A 17,987-nucleotide genomic window follows, 5' to 3' on the forward strand; every position below is an offset into this window, starting at 1 on the left:
TCTAAACTATTGTGTTTCTAGTAGAGCAGATATCTTCGTCAACACAATAAAAGCAATGCAGTCCATAACTTACAATAACTTCAGGTCTAAGCAGAGAGATGCTTCAGGTGTGTTGGTTGATATTTCCTGGTGTGGCAGTATCCACAGTACAAAATAACGCGTACCCTGTTATTTTTGTTTGGTTTTGATCTTTTGAGACAGGGTCTCACCATGTAGCCCTGGCTGGCCTGGAACTCACTATGTAGACCAGGCTGACCTCAAATTCAGAGAAAAGTGCCTGCCTCTGCCTATCTCTACTTCTGCCTCTCTCTACTTCTGCCTCTCTCTCTGCCTCTCTCTGCCTCTCTCTCTCTCTTCCTCTCTCTCTGCCTCTCTCTGGCTCTGACTCCTGAGTGCTTCCATAAAAGGCCTGCACCACCATGTCCAGCCCACGATACAGGTGATAACCCAAGTTGCAGTGAAGGCACAAGTCCTCCAGGAGCCTCTAGGGAGCAATCTCCCTGTTACATGAACCTTTGTTGGGGGCGGGGGAGCACACTACACCTCAGAAGAACCATAGCACCCCTTCTTAGAATATGGGGCTCCTCTGAACCTGGAGCACTTGTGTCTTTCAGTGTGGTGGACTCGAATACACACACCCATCCCGTGGCAAGGGCAGTAGAGATGCTGAAGAGGGGCGGGGCCTAGGAGTTGGTCCAAGCCCTGCCTTAGTGTGCCAAGTCCCCCTCACATCCACCTTTTGCTCCCATTCTAAGAGCACCATCCTCTAGTTTTTCCTGGACCTCGCATTCCCATCCCCTCAGAGGGTCTTTCAGAGAGTCCCATGCCCTGACATGTAACAAAAGCGTGTGTGAGGGTGATCGGCAATGAGGAATGATTGACACCATTGGACGTTGGGGAAAAGCAAGGTTAAAACCACAGCGAGACACACCCATGGACGCCTGTGGAAAACAACGACGGCCTTCAAATGATTTATTTCAGCTTACAAAGGCAGAGTCTATTTTATCGTTTGGGTTTACAGAGGAGTGAATAGGGGGTGGCGGCAGGGCAGGGGTTGTGGAGCTTCCCTGAGGTAGCCTAGAAATAAATAGAACATAACCAGTAGTTTAAATAAATAAGAGATTGCGCTAACACTCTCCTATTACGTCACACGGTCCTCTATACAATTACTTTTCATCCCGCTGTATCACGGATCACGTCCGCTTACACCAAGCCAACCTGCTTCTGGATCAGCAAAGGTCATGGAACACCAACTTGATACGGGCGCTGCCTCTTGTCAGTCTGAGGAACCTCACATAGTCACTCACTAGGAGGTTGGATATCCTTTCTTGTGAAGGACACAAACTACGGAGCAGAGCCACCTGCTGGCAGAGACTTCACAGGCTGCAGTGACATTCTTAACATAACCAACCATCTCAGAAAGGGAGAGATGGGCAAAGAGACACAAGGAAGTCCCTTGGCACACCAACGGAAAGTCCCGGCAAACATGCAGGATCCAAATGGATGTCTTAACACCATTTTGTCTGTACAAGTGAAACCTGAGGAACCTCTTTGGATCTGGCAACTCTTCCTGTACACATCTTAGAGTAAAAGAACAAACCCTCTCTGTCTTTACAAGCCCTGGCCCTCCCCGGGAAATCCCCAAGACCACTGTAGGTGCAAAAGACTTCCCAAGAGCCAGTTTTTTCAGTTCTCCCTATTTAGTTTGGGAAGGCAGGAGCTGGAGCACTGTCACAGCAAAGTCAGGGGTTAATGCATGGTCACAGGTGCCAGGACAGCAAGCTATGCTTATCCATTGCAATTGGCAACATTCGAAAACAAACAAGGCCAAGAGTGTTGAAGATGTGCGTCCACATAAAAACTCATGCAATGGGCATTTACAGCATCATTTGTCTGTCATGGCTCTAAAGTGGAAGCAATATAAATAGCCACCTATCAGTGAACTGAGAAACAGTCGGGTACAATTTAATCACAAATAAGCACGGGGTACTGCTACAGGTAACTGTGCAGGTGGACCTCCAAACTAAGGCGAAAGAAATCAATCAGAAGGGGTCACACACACTGGGAAAAAAAGAAAACAAAAACAAATTTCCTTGAAGAAATCAGAATAGGCAAATCCATATAGACAAAACGTGGATTAGGAGTTCCCCTGGGCTGGAGATGTAGAAAGAATATGAGGTTTCACTTAGGAAAAATGCTTTAGAATTAAAATAAGAGATAAGGTAGCGGTGATATTTAGACACCTTGATAATGAGCTAAAAACCATCAGCCTGTGCTCTTTAGCAAGGCAAAGACTCTCTCAGGATTTTTATAATAGCCCATGCAGTAAGAACTGCAAGTAACAGAAAAATGGACGTATATCATTTTAAAATGAGGAGTTTTGTATGGGACACTACAAATCCCACATACCACACCAGTAAGTATTCTGGTGAGGCACAGAACATCTGCCAAACAGCACAACCTTTTCAATACAAGCAATGGTATCACTCAGAAGCTAGGGGTTCAGACCCATCAATCCTAAGAAGATTTTGCTAAAATTTAATCCACCCCACCCGCCGTTTCTTTTCCAGCACATGTAGTATAAGATCACGCAAACCAAACTCGCTCTCTAAGTTTCCGTTGTTCATGGGGCCCCTCCACACTGTGGAACAAACTGTCATCTATCTAGAAAAGAAAGTCTGCTGTAATAAAACCACTTTCATTGCAATGCCAACATGTAATCTGCATTAACACACAGTGCATTTGTCATTGCTCTTTTCAAATGAGTCCGGACACGTTTTAAGTGCCTCTGTTTTAAGCTGCAAGCATGGTGGCTGTCAATAGCTTTAACCCACATAAACAAAAGCTCTTTGGGTCATCTCAATAAGTTTTCAGTGCGTTGAGGGACAGCCACATGTTAAAACCCACTGCTAAGTAAAACGGGAGATGCGGAGCGACACCTGTGTGTATTAAAGGTGCCTGTACACAAGGGGGAGCTCTGTGTTGAAGCATTGATCAGCAGCATAGTGGACAGCATTCCACAGGTGGGTAAGGCACAGTGCTGAGAAACTCCACTCAAAGGGAAAAAAATGACAGTAAGTCCTAGCTGAAACCACTGATGATGAACTTCCAGGATCTGAGGCACATGCTCAATTCGGCCCCTCTGCACTTGAGTTCCCAGGCCCTCGCCCAAAGAGAAACAGACCATCAGCTCCTGATCCTGCTTGTAGCTGCAGGTGACCATGGCAACAGTGATGCCAAGAACTACTCCTAGATCCCTAGCACCCTCACCTTCCTGAAGACGCCTGCCTGGAAGGATTTTCCCCCAACAGATTCACCCAACTCGAGACATCAAGGACAGTCGGCCTCGTCTGACAAATGGACACAGAGGAAAATGAGACTTGGCAGAGACACAAAGAATCCCCCGGGGGTGAGGGTGGGCGAGGGGGTGGAGTGGGGCTCAAAAGTTTTCGGGTAAGTGCTCAGTAGGAAGTTCAACCAGACCCAGAAGGTGTCTGGACGGACAAAGTGCTTGTACGACAAGCATGAGGACCTGAGTTTGATCCCTAGAACTCACAGAAAAAAGCCAAGCACAGAGGCATGCTCTTGAAATCCATCTCAGCACTAGGAAGGCAGAAACAGGGGGATCCCTGGGACTTACTCACCAGCCAGCTTCCCCTTAAGGATGAGATCCAGGCCAATAAGAGACCACGTCTCAAAACAACAACAACAATGATGACACCGCCTGAGGAACACTGTCTGACATTAGCCTCTGGCCTCGATATATATATATGTGTGTGTGGCCTACTTTACACAGGCCACTGATGGCTCTGTGATAATGCCACCTGACCAACTGGCTTCTGCTTCCCCCCAGCAAGGAGTGGGGTCTCAGAAAACCCACTGCTTGTCAGAAAACCCACCACACTGGCGCTCAGCGTGAAGGTGGTCGCTGTTTAACAGTTATGTTGTGACAGTGTTACAGGCTATGTATCACCCTACCAGGCCAAGGACTGGGGTGGCCCTGCTAAACACAACTGTCTCACAAGTAGGTAGGGCATCCTGATGGGGAGTCTCTCTTTTCCTGAATTCCATACAATTCTCAGACCTGCTCCTCCTGCTTAGAAAGCCTCTGAGTCTTTCTACCTTGTCCTTTCTCCTTACCCTTCAATGGCAGCCTCTAGCTTCCCTTCCTTCCACTCGGGAACCTTCTGTGGGCACACCTCCACTCTGACACCAACATACTTCTTCTCTGACGTGGCCCTTCTTCAGAACCATGGGGACTGATCTGTAAAGCCCAGTGCTAAAAAGCCAACTATTTCAAAAAAAAATTATTAAAAACGTCAAGATGGCAAGAACAGAGCCCTAAGCCAAACCCAAGGCCATGTGTGAGCACTCTGGCACATAAGAACCCTTCGGACCAAATCCTCTTAAATACAGAGAGAGAAAGGAGCCTTCGACAAGAACCCGGGCCAGAGGAGGCCAACAGTGCCCGTGCAGGCAACTCGTCACGAGCTGGGGACATGTTGCCTCCAAGGTGCCTGGGGAAGAACCTGAAGTCTCACCATCTTTCTTGGTTGATTGCTACAATTGGCCAGAGCACAAAATGCAAACTAGAGTGGAAGGCTAGGGAACAGAAAGATTTCCAAACACTCATTTTAAAAACTAAAGTCATGTTTCTTAAAAGCCCTTCCTGAGCACACAACCAAGCTCTAGATCATAAGGAGCTACCCACGCCACCCCATCCACTCCACCTACCTCACCCACCCCTCCCTACCCCTCACTCCCTGGGGAGAGTGACTGCAGGCTTGGGAGTTCAAGACAGGCATCATGGGGGCATGGGGGGATAGCATATGCCAGGAGGGACTTCCTGTTGTTAGAAAAGGCTAGAGGGTATGAACTTCTGAGATAGACTTTTATAAGGTCACCTCTCACAGCCTTTGGTTTCTTGAGTCACTAAAGTCACGTTCCTGGGATGACAGGAGCTTCACTAAAGGCAGGAGGTGAAATCAGATCATCGGGAAGGAGCCAATAGCCACAGGCAAAGAGAGAGGGGGAGGAAAGGAGGAAGGGAGGGGTAGACGAATGGATGGACAGATGGACAGATGAATGGACGGACAGATGGATGGGCAGAGGGAGAGATGAAGGGGCAGAGGGACAGAGGAAAGAAATATCCAAAAGATTTGACACCCACAAGTTCTGGACTGTTAGGCCCTCTTCCCAGGGAGTTCCTGCAACAAGTTTAGGAGTTACACAACTTGGTGCCATTTACCTTACATGTCTCTTGACAGCCCAGCCCATGCTAAACACCCTCCCTTAGTGTCCAACTGATGCGCCAAAGAGTCAGAAAGCTGCTGAACCCCACGGTGACAACCCAGAAACTCAGACAAGCCACAGAGTGATCTCCAAAACAAAACATTTGCTGGCCAGTCCTCCACCCCTGCCAAAAGGGGAAAAAAAGAGGGGGCCAAAATGGCTTTGGAGGGTCAGGAAGGAAGGAACCTCACACAAGCCTTCAGAAGGCTGGTAGCGGCAAGTCGTGGCTCTGCCGCCACCCACCGACAAAGTCAGAGAGTGGTTTGAAAAACAGGCTCTTTCCAGCTTGTTTCACGCGGAGGGTTGAGGTTGGGGGAGGGGAGTCATTTAGCAGAGCAGGACAAGAGGCCCCAAATTCCCTGCACGTCTAGAAAACGAAGGCAAAAACCACGCGCAGCCCTCGCTGGGACAGCGGCAGCGGCAAGCCCTGCTGCTGGACAGGCGGCTGATCAAAAAGGAGGAAGAGAAGAAGCTGCTTGAGGAGGTGAACGCGAACCAACACCAAACCGAAGACACGGGGTGACCATGGCAACCTGCCAGTCCGCAGACACGCCTTCCTCCTAGCCCTAGAGGCTAAAAGAGTGCTTCCGGGACACAAGTGGGAATCTGCCAACCCAAAGCATAATTTCATGATAGACAAATTGGGGGATGGGGAGAGAGAGACAGAGACAGAGAGAGAGAGCAAGCTCTCCAAACAACTCAGAGCATCACCAATCAGCAGAGATGTCCTGAAGGCACCACCCATCACAACAGAGCTCTCCTGACCACGGGAGCAGGGCAACACTGCATCACAGACAGCCACCAGCCAACCCACGGGGCTGTCTCTTCTGAGGAGTCTCATCTGGACCAGAAGCTTCCAACACCATATCCTAAGGTCACAGGAAGCCTCACGCACAGCACACAGCTCCCCCGACCTGGTCCAAGGTCCCCCCTTCCTTCACAACCAACAAGTACAAGAGCCCATCTCTCCTGAAGAGCTAGCTACAGGACACAAGTAACCGGTGATTTCTATGATAAAGATGCCGATCCCACCAAGGAAGAAGGCCACCACTCCAGCTAGCAGAGATTCTTGCATGGCTCTTAACTCCACCATTGCTTGTTCCCTTATATCTCCTTGAGGAGACATGACCTAAACTAGATCTTCTATTTATCCAAAAAAATAACAAATGCCCTAATCTGAGGCATGGATCATAAAAAAAAAAAAGCAACCCTTCCACCTGTCTAGAAATATCCTTCAAAAATCGGATTCTTCCAACTGCCAGCAATGAGCCAAACTGCTTACCCCCCTCCCATCGCTCCACCCACTCAACCCCTCCACCCACCCCACACTAGCAACCTCAGCCCTACCCAAGGGTTGCCTGCTAAGGAAACACTATACCTTGTCCCCACCTGAAGCCTTCCCTGATCTTGGATCTGTGCTTGGATGGAAACCTTTTCTTCCTCAGGAAAGTGCAAAGGAGCCACAACGTAAACATGTCAAGGAGGGACACCCCCTTTTCCTGAAATAATGGAAATGACACCCCAAAACCCAAACAGGAGGCAGGGTGCAGCCTGGTCCTGAGCTTCTTTGAGTCCTCAGCATCTGTCCTGACTCTTAGAACCGGTACCTAAGACATCAAACAAAAAGTGGGACCACACCCCATTTGCCTGCAGATGGCAAATAAAAGGCCAACCATCAACAGAACCAAAGGCCCTTGTCACAGTAAAAAAGTCCAGGATGCAGTCCTCCTCCGAGGATTTAGAAAGACCTCCTAAATAATGGAGATTCCAGAGGCTTCCATTTCGACTCCCAACCAACCGGTCAAAAGAGCATACTATCTGTTCTGGCGCCTACCTGAAGGAGAAACCACCTGCTCTCGGGTTTGTGGTTTAAAAGAGAAGAACTATATTCATATACAAGAAGATCAAGTTCCTGTTCCCCGTAGGGCACTCACTGTTTAACCATGACTAATATTTTATCCAGCAGGAAAGGACCAAAAAAATGGTCATGTGGCGTTTCAAAGCCTTCCAAACCTTTAGGTGTAAGCAACAGGCACTACGAGAACCGAGTAGCAGGTGATCTGCTGCCTAGATCAGGATCCAGCCATTTGTCTCAAATGGGGCTGGAGGTTCGGACCATCTCCAGTCCTTCAATGTCGAAAGCACCGCCAGTCATTGTACAGACTCTGGTTGGGATCAGCAAAATTAAGAAATCTCAACAAACAACGCAGCTGGCTATAACCAGTTATAGACGTTCACCCCAAAGGGAATATAGAAACGCCAGGATTCTCCACTGGGGTGACCCTTCTCCATTCCCAGAACAGAGAGCATATTTATCAAGGTCTAAAGATGGTTTCCTTTGTTAACACTGGGACAAGACGGGATGGAAGGTGCTTCTGGCATCTAATGGGTGAACAGTGCCAATCATCCTACAATGCGTAGGACCGCCAGCCTCTCCCCGCCCTTGTTATCCCCCCACCCCACACACACACAAAGGATTCAGTTCCAATGTCAACAGTGCTGAGGCTGAAGAGGTCCGCCCTACATACAGGCCCTTGAACCCCACACCAGGCATCCAGCCGGAGCCAGGACGTCTCTGAGCACCTCAACTAAGCTGTAGACTCCATTGCCCAGAACAGTGTAGACTCTAGAAATGCAGGCACAAGACACGGAGATCCCCGGGGCTTGTTGGGGATGAGGTTCAGCAGCCCCTCATGCCCATTCACGAGCCCACCGGTCATAACCAAATGCTCAGCTATCAAGGTCGGCTACTCCCTGCCCCCCCATACAAGTAATTCAACTTTTTAAAAGAATCTCCGTTAACTAAAAGGAAGCCTGCTTGAATGAATCGCTTGGACACGCAACCTCATTTAAGCCTCCCAGGTATCCGATCGGGACCATTATCACCATATGACAGAAAAGAGGACTGGGGTACAAAGATTTAGACAAGGTTCCCAAGATGACACAGCTAGTAAGTGGCAAAGTCACAGACATGACCCATCCCCCCCGGAACTCTTGAGTTTGGAAGCCGTCTGTGGACCGTGAAGTGGGAACCCAGGCAGCCTTGGTTCCATGCCGCTCTCCATCTGGTTCACACACGTGAAGCATGGACGCCGAGCCTAACGAACCTAAAGACGTCACTTCAACAGGTGACGTATAAAGGTCTAACGCTGATGCAGCCTCGGAGGTGGATTCCAGGCATTAATCTTTGATGCTTACTGGAAGCTCGCCACTCCCCTAGTCTCCATGGGGGCAGGTGGCTCCAGGTTCAGCTCTAGCCGATTCTCTGCTCCCAAGATGATGCCTCGGAAACTCTGTCAGCTCCTTCTCCACTCCACCCTGTCTCGTTCCAGGATTTACTTATTCTCCCTGACTTGCCTGCTCAGAGGCTGCCAAGCTTTTCTCCGTGCTCTCCCACGAAGCTAGAAATCTTGCCATTCTCTAGAAAGAACACAAAGAAAGTAACCATTAGTCCGAAGGCTGACTTATTTTGCTTTAGCCAAGCTGCTGCTGGGGTCCCTTGGCCTCTCTTGCTTCTGTTTCATAGCGGGAGGCTCTACTCATAGGTCTCGCAGGCTACAGATCGTGCAATAACCAACCGTATCACGCCAGGAATTGGTACTGAGCTTGAGAATCCCAACCCAAGGAGCTGTACCTTGTCCTTTACTTCCTGATGGTCAACCCCCTCAATCCCTTTGCTATTGAGACTCACCAGGCACATCACCTTTACGTCCACAGGAAGCCTGTGACAGTCAGGAAGCTGCGTTTATCCAAATTGCCTTCAGAAACATGGTTCTGTTTTGTTTTCTGATGGCTGAGTGATACATGCAAATCTAATTGTTTGTCTCAGAACACAAAAACTGGGCTGGCAAGATGGGTCAGTGGGTGAAGATGCTTGTGGCCAAGCCTGATGATGTAAGTTCAATTCTCAGACCATATATGGTAGGTAAAGACAACCGACTCCTATATGTGTGCCATGGATATGAGCATCCCCCCCCACTCTGTGCCACATACACATAATAAATGGAACTTTAAAAGAAAACAGCATTCAGACAGGCAGACACACCAGAAGGAACATACTGGTCAGATTTGCTTTTACATTTTTGATTTAGGGGCAGGCAAGTAAAGGCTCAGCCAGTAAAGGCATTAGCCATAGGGCCTGAGAACCTGAGTCTGATCCCCAAGACCCACATTGTAGAAAGAAAGACCAACCCCTGAAAATCTGTCCTCTGAGCTCCAGGACTGCGCTCCACACACATATGCCCCCACACACTCAACCCATCGATAAGTGTGACTTTAAAGACAATAAACAAATAGTGTTCTAGATGGACTTATTGTGTATGTGTGTGTTAGATGCATGTATCGTGTCTGTGCAGTGCCCATAGACACCTGAAAAAAAGTCTCCAACACACTAGAGCTGGTGTTACTGATGCTTGCGGGCTGCTGTGTGGGTGCTAGGGATCAAACCTGTGTACTGTCAAGCAGTGGTCACTGCTTTTAACCTCTGAGAAATCTCTCGTTTTTTAAAAAGTGAGTTTAATGTTGTGAAGCTAAATGTCCTTCCTCCCAGCACCTGTCGCACTTAACGACCACCAGGCCCCGGCCCTGTCTGATGTGCAGCCCTTCTCTAGGTATTTCTTACTGTCAAGGGACTGTCATGTAACCAGAACCAACATAGTGTGCTGTCTGGTGCGTTTTGATAGTTAGCAGGCACTGCATGAACCCCGCCCTCACCCCCTACCCTCGTCATCCTTATCTGGGTGCTCTTGTGGGGTCTTTCTGGAAAAGTAGCAATATCTCCTGGATTGGCTGCTTCATCCCTGTCACTGTGCATAGGTGGCCTTGGGAAGGGGTTAGAAAATGCCCACCTCAAGGCCTCCCTCTACATCAAGAGGAGGCTGTGTTCCCCATTACTCTGATCCTTTAAAGGTGAGGGAAGCCCCCAATGCCGGGGTCCAGTGCCCTCACTAGTTCAAACAGTAGCATCTCAGCCCAGAATGCTTTAGAGTTGATGTGTCATACATCAGGCAGGGAAGGATGAGCCCCACTGTGTGCTGATGGGTAAGCGGCCTAGAAATGTGTAGTGCTTGTGATCTCACAGCTGGTCAGAGGGTGAAGCCACAACTGGATCTGTCTTCTTGACCCAGGCTACTGTGCTTCTTTGGAAGCTTCTTGGTTCCACATCCCACAGAGAGCAGGCTGTGCAGAGAAGATCCCACCGCCCTTCCACCCTGACTGAGAAGAGTCTGGTGCTGCAGTTATCCCCAGAGTGCATGCTGCTACTAGGCTCCTAGAGGGAGAGGACCAGAAACCCAAGAAATTGCAGCTGAAGCCAGGGCGCCCTCTGCTGGCTAACCACTGGACTAGTCAAATCTTGGATACAAGGTATGTATGGGTTCCAGGAGTAGTGAGGGGTCCTAGAGAGAGGCTCCTTCCCTTATATATCACATCTTCTGAAGCCCCGGGAGCCCTAGTGGTGGACAAATCACGTCCCGTTTTCCCTTTACTGCATTTCTAAACACACCCGCATCATTGGTGACTTTCGGTATGACAGCCACTAGGGATGGCACTATGGGGACCAGGAATGACTTCCCAGTCCCCGTAGAGTTTCTTGAGTGAGGGAGATGCAAATCAAACAAACACAAGGCAAAACAAAAACAACCAGTGGCAGTATAGATCTGACAAGACAAAGACCACGCAGTATGCTGGGCTCGAATAGAAAAGCAAATGTCAAGGAAAGCTAAAAGGTAGGGTCTGTTTGTGTCGGGAGGGCCCCCAGCTTTGAAGAGAAAAGGGAGACAGATAGGGACGGAGAAGGAAGTGCATTCTGGGAAGTGGAACAGACTTGACCACCTTTTCCCCTCCCATTGACTTTAGGACTTCCTCTGTCTTGCTCCTGTGTGCTGCTCAGATGTTGCTGAGGTTATCTTGGAACAGAGGACCTCAGTTGAGAAAATGCCTCCATCAGATTGGCCTAGAGGCAGTCTACAGGACATTTTGTTTGATGCCCTCATCCTGGAGGCCTATAGAGACTAGGTCAGAACTAGTTCATCTCAAGGTCACCAACTTTGGCTTCTGAAAAGGGCCCCCACAAAAGGACCATCTCAAAGGGAAATCAGCCTTTGGGCCAAGGGTTGTCTATAGCCAGATTACATAGTTCTCTCCTAACCACAAGCCCATTACATGGTCCAGTGGTGATAAAGACAGACACTCCTTCCTAAGTATACAATAAGAATGGTTCTTAACCATGTGCGCTACATACCTGGCATTCAGTGGATGTGCAAGCCATGATGCCTCTTCTACACTTGCTCCCTGCCCTTCCAAGACAGGGTCTCAATGAGTTTGCACCATCATGGAATTCTCAGCGGCCCCTTGAGTTGCCTCTTCAGTTTCTTCTTGCCCCTTATTAATGATAACGTTGTTTGAGTGCTTTTTCTACACCACAGCGCCATACTCGGGAGCTCATTTCAATCTGCTTGATGTTAACATCTTCCCGCTTTAGAGGTAAGGGGACACAAAGCCAGTCCTAGGACTGGGGAAGCAGAAGGGGGATCAGAAAGTTCAGCGTTATTCTTGACCACATAGGAATTTAGAGGCTAGCCAGGACTACGTGAGACTTTGTCACAGACAGACAGACAGACAAAATAACTCACAGGCACACAACTTGCATTTGAATGCAAAGGAACCTGAACCAAATGCCAGATTAACCATGTCTCTTCTCCTAAAGCCTCCAACATGACACTACCTAGGACTCTGTGACTCTCAGGGCACCCTTTCTCCCTCCATAATTTATCCTCACACAGCTGTGGGGCAAATCTTATTTATTGTGTCTTCTTTGACCAATAGGCCCACAGCTCCAAAGATCAGTGGGCTATGGACACATCCATGCCTTTCTCCCCCAGAACCTCAAGCAGCCCCACTCCCAGCCCCCTAACTCTCGAGCCTTGGACAGCTATCCCCTATGTCCTTCATTGAAGAGCTAAGTTCATGCCATCCAGAAGTTTAAGTTCCTCGTGGCTCTGCTGCTCTAGTTCATAGGAGCCTTAAGGGGTCTCCTGCCCTAGTTTGTGTTAGTTCAGATCCTGTGGGATGGAAATATCCTGTGTCTCTTACCAAGCCAGGCAGATACAGGCCTTACCTCTTTCCAAAACCAGCATCCTTGACCAGCTGCCTTATTCTGCTCTCGAGACCTGTGTCTGTGCCTCGAACTATCTCTCTCCAACTGTCTGCATACCAACCGTGACCCCCTCTCTCACAGCCCCTTTCTAACTGCCTCTGGATTGTTCACTCCCTGCACATTCCATCAAACCAACTGCTCACCCTGCCCTGCAGAGGTTCAGACCAGGTCCCTCCCCGTGGGGGACATGACCATTCTTTGTCCTTTACTAGAGTTATTTTCCAGGATGCATCTTTCCCAATTAAAGACACTTTAGGTACAGGAACTGTCTTAACATTTCATCCCCACAACACTGATCACAATAACCATGACTCAGAATTATTAAATTTATTCCAAGTAAATTGATACAAAGAATTAGTTAAACCAAAATGACTTTTGAGCATAGGAACATTTGGGTTTTAGAAATTAAAGTTAATGTGCTTCTTGACATAGAATCTTACAAACTGATTCATCCTCATAGGGCTCTCTAGAGGTATAAAACATGTATGGGGATTTATTAGTCTGGCTTCTATGGCAGGAAATAGACAACAGTGCTCCCTCCACTAAAGAAGCAAAGATAGTCAATCCAAGTCCGAGTCAGGGTGCTAGAATAGCCCTGAAGAGTCACTGCTATGCTGAGTCTACGCTGAATGGCCCAAGAAGTCTGAATAAAGTCTGAAGTCAGCAGAGGATAGAAGACAGTCAAAAAGAAGGGTGCTTCTATCTAAACATAGTGACAAACACCTTTAATTCCAGCACTCAGAAGGCAGAAGTAGGTGGATCTCTGTTTAAAGCTAGTTTGTCTATACAGGAGATTCCAGGACAGTGTGGGGCTACATAGAGAGACCCTGTCTCAAAAATATTTTTAAAGATTAAGAAGAAATGGAGAAAGAGAAGGAGAGAGGAAAGGAGGGAAGGAGGGAGGGAAGGAAGGAAGGGAGGCAAGAAGAAAAGGAAGGAAGGAAGGAAGGAAGGAAGGAAGGAAGGAAGGAAGGAAGGAAGGAAGGAAAGAAGGAAGGAAGGATAACAGGTTCAGGCATGGGCACCCACCATGCTTTTTTCAGGGTCTCTTTTTGGCTGTTGCCTGGTGCAGCCCACAGTGGAAACAATTTCCTCCTGTCTTAGCCCCAGTCATGGTCCCACAAGGCAATTCTCTCAAGACACAGCCCCACAGAAATGCCAGTGCGTTTCATTCATCTGATTCTCTCTCAGTGTAGTCAGGGTGACCACCAAGACTGAAGCCTGGAAACTGTGATCGAGGCTGTTAAAAGCTGATCATAGCTTTGTAAGATTTACTCAGTCAGACTCTCTGGGGTAAGGCCTAAGCCAATGGTTCTCAGCCTTCCCCATGCTGTGAGCTTTCAATACAGTTCTTCATGTGGTGCGCTCCAACCGTAAAATCATTTTCATTACGACTTTATAAGTGTGATTTTGCTACAGTTATGAACTGTGAGGTAAATATCTGATCTGGAGACTATATGATATGAGACTCCCCACGTGGGTTGTGACCCACAGGGTGAGAACCACTGACCAAAGGAAAATCCACTCTTTAGTTTTAACATTTTCTTTAATGTTCAGACTTACAAAACAGTGAAAGGTAATAAAGGTCCTACATACCCTCCACCCAACTCCCCATAACCATAACACAAAGACCACAAAACAGTGAAAAGTTATTACTTTTACTACTATTATTATTCCTACTATTAAAGGTCCTATGTACCCTCCACCTTACGTACTCCCCATAACCGTAACACAAAGACCAAAGTCAAAATGTTCACGTCACACCCAGGCTCCCCCATTGTCACCACCTGCTCTCTGTTGCTGTGATAAAATGCTGACCAAAACTAACCTGGATGGCCTTGAATTCAGTCTGTATGGCTCAAACAGGCCTTAAATTTACAATCCTCCTGCCTCAGCCTGCCAAATTGCTGAAATAACAGATTTGGTGAGTTCGTTCTTCCCGAATTGCATAACCTTCTCTGTGGCTCTTCTACCCAAAGCTTCCTCTATGCCTTTCTTATTTTTAGCTCACAGTTCATAACCAAAAGAGAGCTGAGGCAAAAACTGAAAGCAGAAACCACAGAGGAGTACTGCTCACTAACTTGCCTTCCATGACTCTCCTTATAAAACCCAGGATCACCTGGTCAGCACTTGCACCTCACACAGTGGGCTGGGCCCTTCCACGTCAATCATTAAACAAGAAAATGCCTACAGACTTGCCTAAGGGCCAGTCTGAAGAAGGCAATTCTTCAACTGAAGCCGTGTCTTTCAGGTGACCCTAGTTTGTGTCCAGTTGGCAAAAACTAACCAACAGACCCATCAATGTCTTCCCATGTTCCGGAGATCACCTGCATTTTAGTCATCCTTAATATCTGGCAGGGTTAGCATCTCTTGTTTGTCTTGGCTCTCCCTCCCCTGACTGTCCTGACACACTGTTTTCCAAAGCATTTTAGCAACTCCATGAAGCAAAGCTTGTTGATATTTTCACAGTGCATTAAACTTATATATCTACTTGGCGAGAATTACCATCTTCTTGATATTGACGCAAGAGACCCAGATATAGGGTGATTTCACTCAGCCTGCTTCTGTCTCCAAAAGCACTGCAATTTTTTTTTCCATTTTAGATTTATTTTTCTATTCTATCCTGGGAATTAAACTCAGAGCCTTGCGTATCCTTGGCAAGCTCCTCAATTTCTACTGGGTGATTCACATTCAGTCCTTTTTTGGTTTGGGAATTTTTGTGGTTGTGGCTGTGGCTTGGTTGATCTTTTGCTGTTGTCTGGAGAGAAGTTCTAAGTTGTTCAGGCAGGCCTTGAATTCCGTCTGTATGGCTCAAACAGGCCTTTAATTTACAATCCTCCTGCCTCAGCCTGCTAAAGAGCTGAAATTACAGATGATTTTTCTCTTCCCTAATTGCTTAACCTTCTCTGTGGTTCTTCTACCTAAGGCTTCCTCTCTGTCCTTTAACAGTGCATGCATGTCTTAGTGAGGGTTTCTATTGCTGTAAAGAGACACCATGACCCTGGAAACTCTTATAAGGAGACATTTAATTGGGGCTGGCCTGCAGTTCAGAGGTTTAGACCCTCATTCTCATGGTGGGAAGCATGGTGGCACACAGGCAGACATGGTGCTGGAGAGGTAGCTGAGAGTTCTACATCTTGATTTGCAGGCAGCAGGAAGATAGAGAGAGCCATTAGACCTGATGTGAGCTTCTGAGCCCTCAAAATCTCCCAGTGACACACTTCCTCCAACAAGGCCACACCTACTCCAACAAGGCCACACCTACTCCAACAAGGCCACATCTCCAATAATGCCACTCACTATGAGTCTATGAGGGCCATTTTCATTCTGGCCACCCTAATGCAACCACCACATCATCGGCTAATGGGAAGAACTCATAACCATTCTTAAGATTCTGAGTTTTCCAGTCTGATTACAGTGGCTAGCAACGATATTATTATATTAGCAAGCGTGTGTGGGCTTTGAATGAGAAAGTCAAATATGAGGCTCATGTTTGCATTCCCCAACAGCTCGTGCCTTGAAACACTTGGTTCCTAGCTGGTGGTCCTTTGGGGGAGGTTACCTTAGGAGGCGTAGCCCTTCTGGAAGAAGTACATCACTAGGGAGTGAACTTTGAGAGTTTATCATCTCACCTCGCTTCCAGTTTGCCCTCTCTACTTTGATTACAGTTGAAGATGTGTTCTCTCAGCTTCTCGCCCCAGCTGCCAGCTGCCATGCCTCTCCAAGGTTGCAGCCTCTCCCTTTTTTCTTCCCTAAATCACTTGTGGTCACGGTGTTTTACCACAGCAACAAAAAGTAGCTAATATAGCATGCTAATTTTGTTCCTGATGTTACTAGAACTGTCTGGTGGCTGTAGCATTTCCCTTACTAAAATAATAAGTTTAAGACTAGATAGATAGGCATATCATATGTGCATTCATTAGGAAGGTGTTCACTGCCACTTTCTTTAATGTTTTAAAGTCATGAACAGGTGCCTAATTTCAGTACAAACAATCTATTCATATGGACTAATATTGATCCAACATCGCCTCCTATAATCGCCCACTTGGTCGTGATATCTTGTCTTTATACAGGATTGGAGTCCGTTTGCTAGGACATATTCTATCCGATGCCAATGTTTTTAATCAATGTTTTGCACTGACATTTATGAGCAATGTTGTTGATTCGTTCTCTCATCATGGCACAGACGGTCCAAGTGTCCATGCTCATATTGTCTCATGAAAGGACGTTTTTCCTCCCTTGTCTGGAGCAATTGGTCATCACTGGAATTATCTGGCTTGAAAGGGTGTGGTGTGTGTGTGTGTGTGTGTGTGTACGTGCACTTGCACACATGCATATGCAAATAGGCAAATCAATAAAAACAGGATGAGGAATGTCAGTCAGGGCAGGGAGGGATGGACAAAGGTAACCTGGGAGGCACATCCTGTTCCCAGCCCTTCCACACTATTTCTAGATTTCGCTGCCAGAGGCCATGAGGTGAGGAACTCTGCTCCAGTACTTCCTCCCCACATGATGCTCTGCCTCACTTCAGGTTCAAAGCCATGGAGCCAGCTACTGAGTAGGGACTGAAACTGTGAGCCAAAACCTTTCTTCTCTCAAGTTGTTTCCTCGGGCACTTTGTCACAACCACTGAAAGCTAACAACATAAACATGCTAAAAACGGAACTGTTCATGACCCCAGATGAAGCATATGTGTGAATTTCCAAATGAGAGGTGTTTTTCCCCCCAAGATTTCCTTATCTGTATTTGTGTGTTGTGTTTTTGCCTGCATGTAACAGAGCCACCTGCATGCAATGCCCACAGAAGCCAGAAGAGAGCGTCAGATCCCATGAACCTGTAGTGACAGTGAGTGACATTACAGTTACAGTGTGAGTGCTGGAAATCCAGGTCCCCTGGAAGAGCAGCCAGTGCTCTGAACCTCTGAGCCATGTCTCCAGCCTGTGTTGCTTTTTTTTTTTTTTTTTTTAAAGAAAACCGTTTCGTACGAAAACAGTATTGAAGATGTGCCTATGCCCTCAGGGTCATTGCCCATACTCGATATTGATGCAAGTTGACACCAGACCTTTGATGATACAAGTCTTGTTCCCCAAGTACCTAACAAAGAAACTACAGCTCTGCAGGGAACGCAAAACAACAGCAAAACCTAGTCACTGTTACCCAAACGGTGTCCAAGATTCCTTCTTCCCATATATATGTGTTACTCTTCTCACTGCTGGAATAAAATCCCCAACAAAAGCAACTAAGGAAGAGTTTCTTATCCCATTCAGCTACCAGGGACATACATTCATGTGGTGGTGTCTAACTATTGTCACTGTGCCAGGTTTTCATGTTGCAAAACTGAACATCTGAGGCCAAGCATGACAATGCTGCCCATAAACTCAGCACGCAGGAGGCTGTGGCTGGAGGACCAGGACACAAGCCAGCCTCTGCCATGGGGCATAGTAACAAAGCTTTAATGAGGACATGGGGAAAATGGAATCTCCATTCATTGCTGGTGGGATGGTACGATGGTGCAGCCACTTTGAAATGCGGTTTATCT

Source organism: Grammomys surdaster, unplaced genomic scaffold (genome assembly GCF_004785775.1).
Source record: "Grammomys surdaster isolate TR1022 unplaced genomic scaffold, NIH_TR_1.0 187, whole genome shotgun sequence".
Classification (NCBI taxonomy): Eukaryota; Metazoa; Chordata; class Mammalia; order Rodentia; family Muridae; genus Grammomys; species Grammomys surdaster.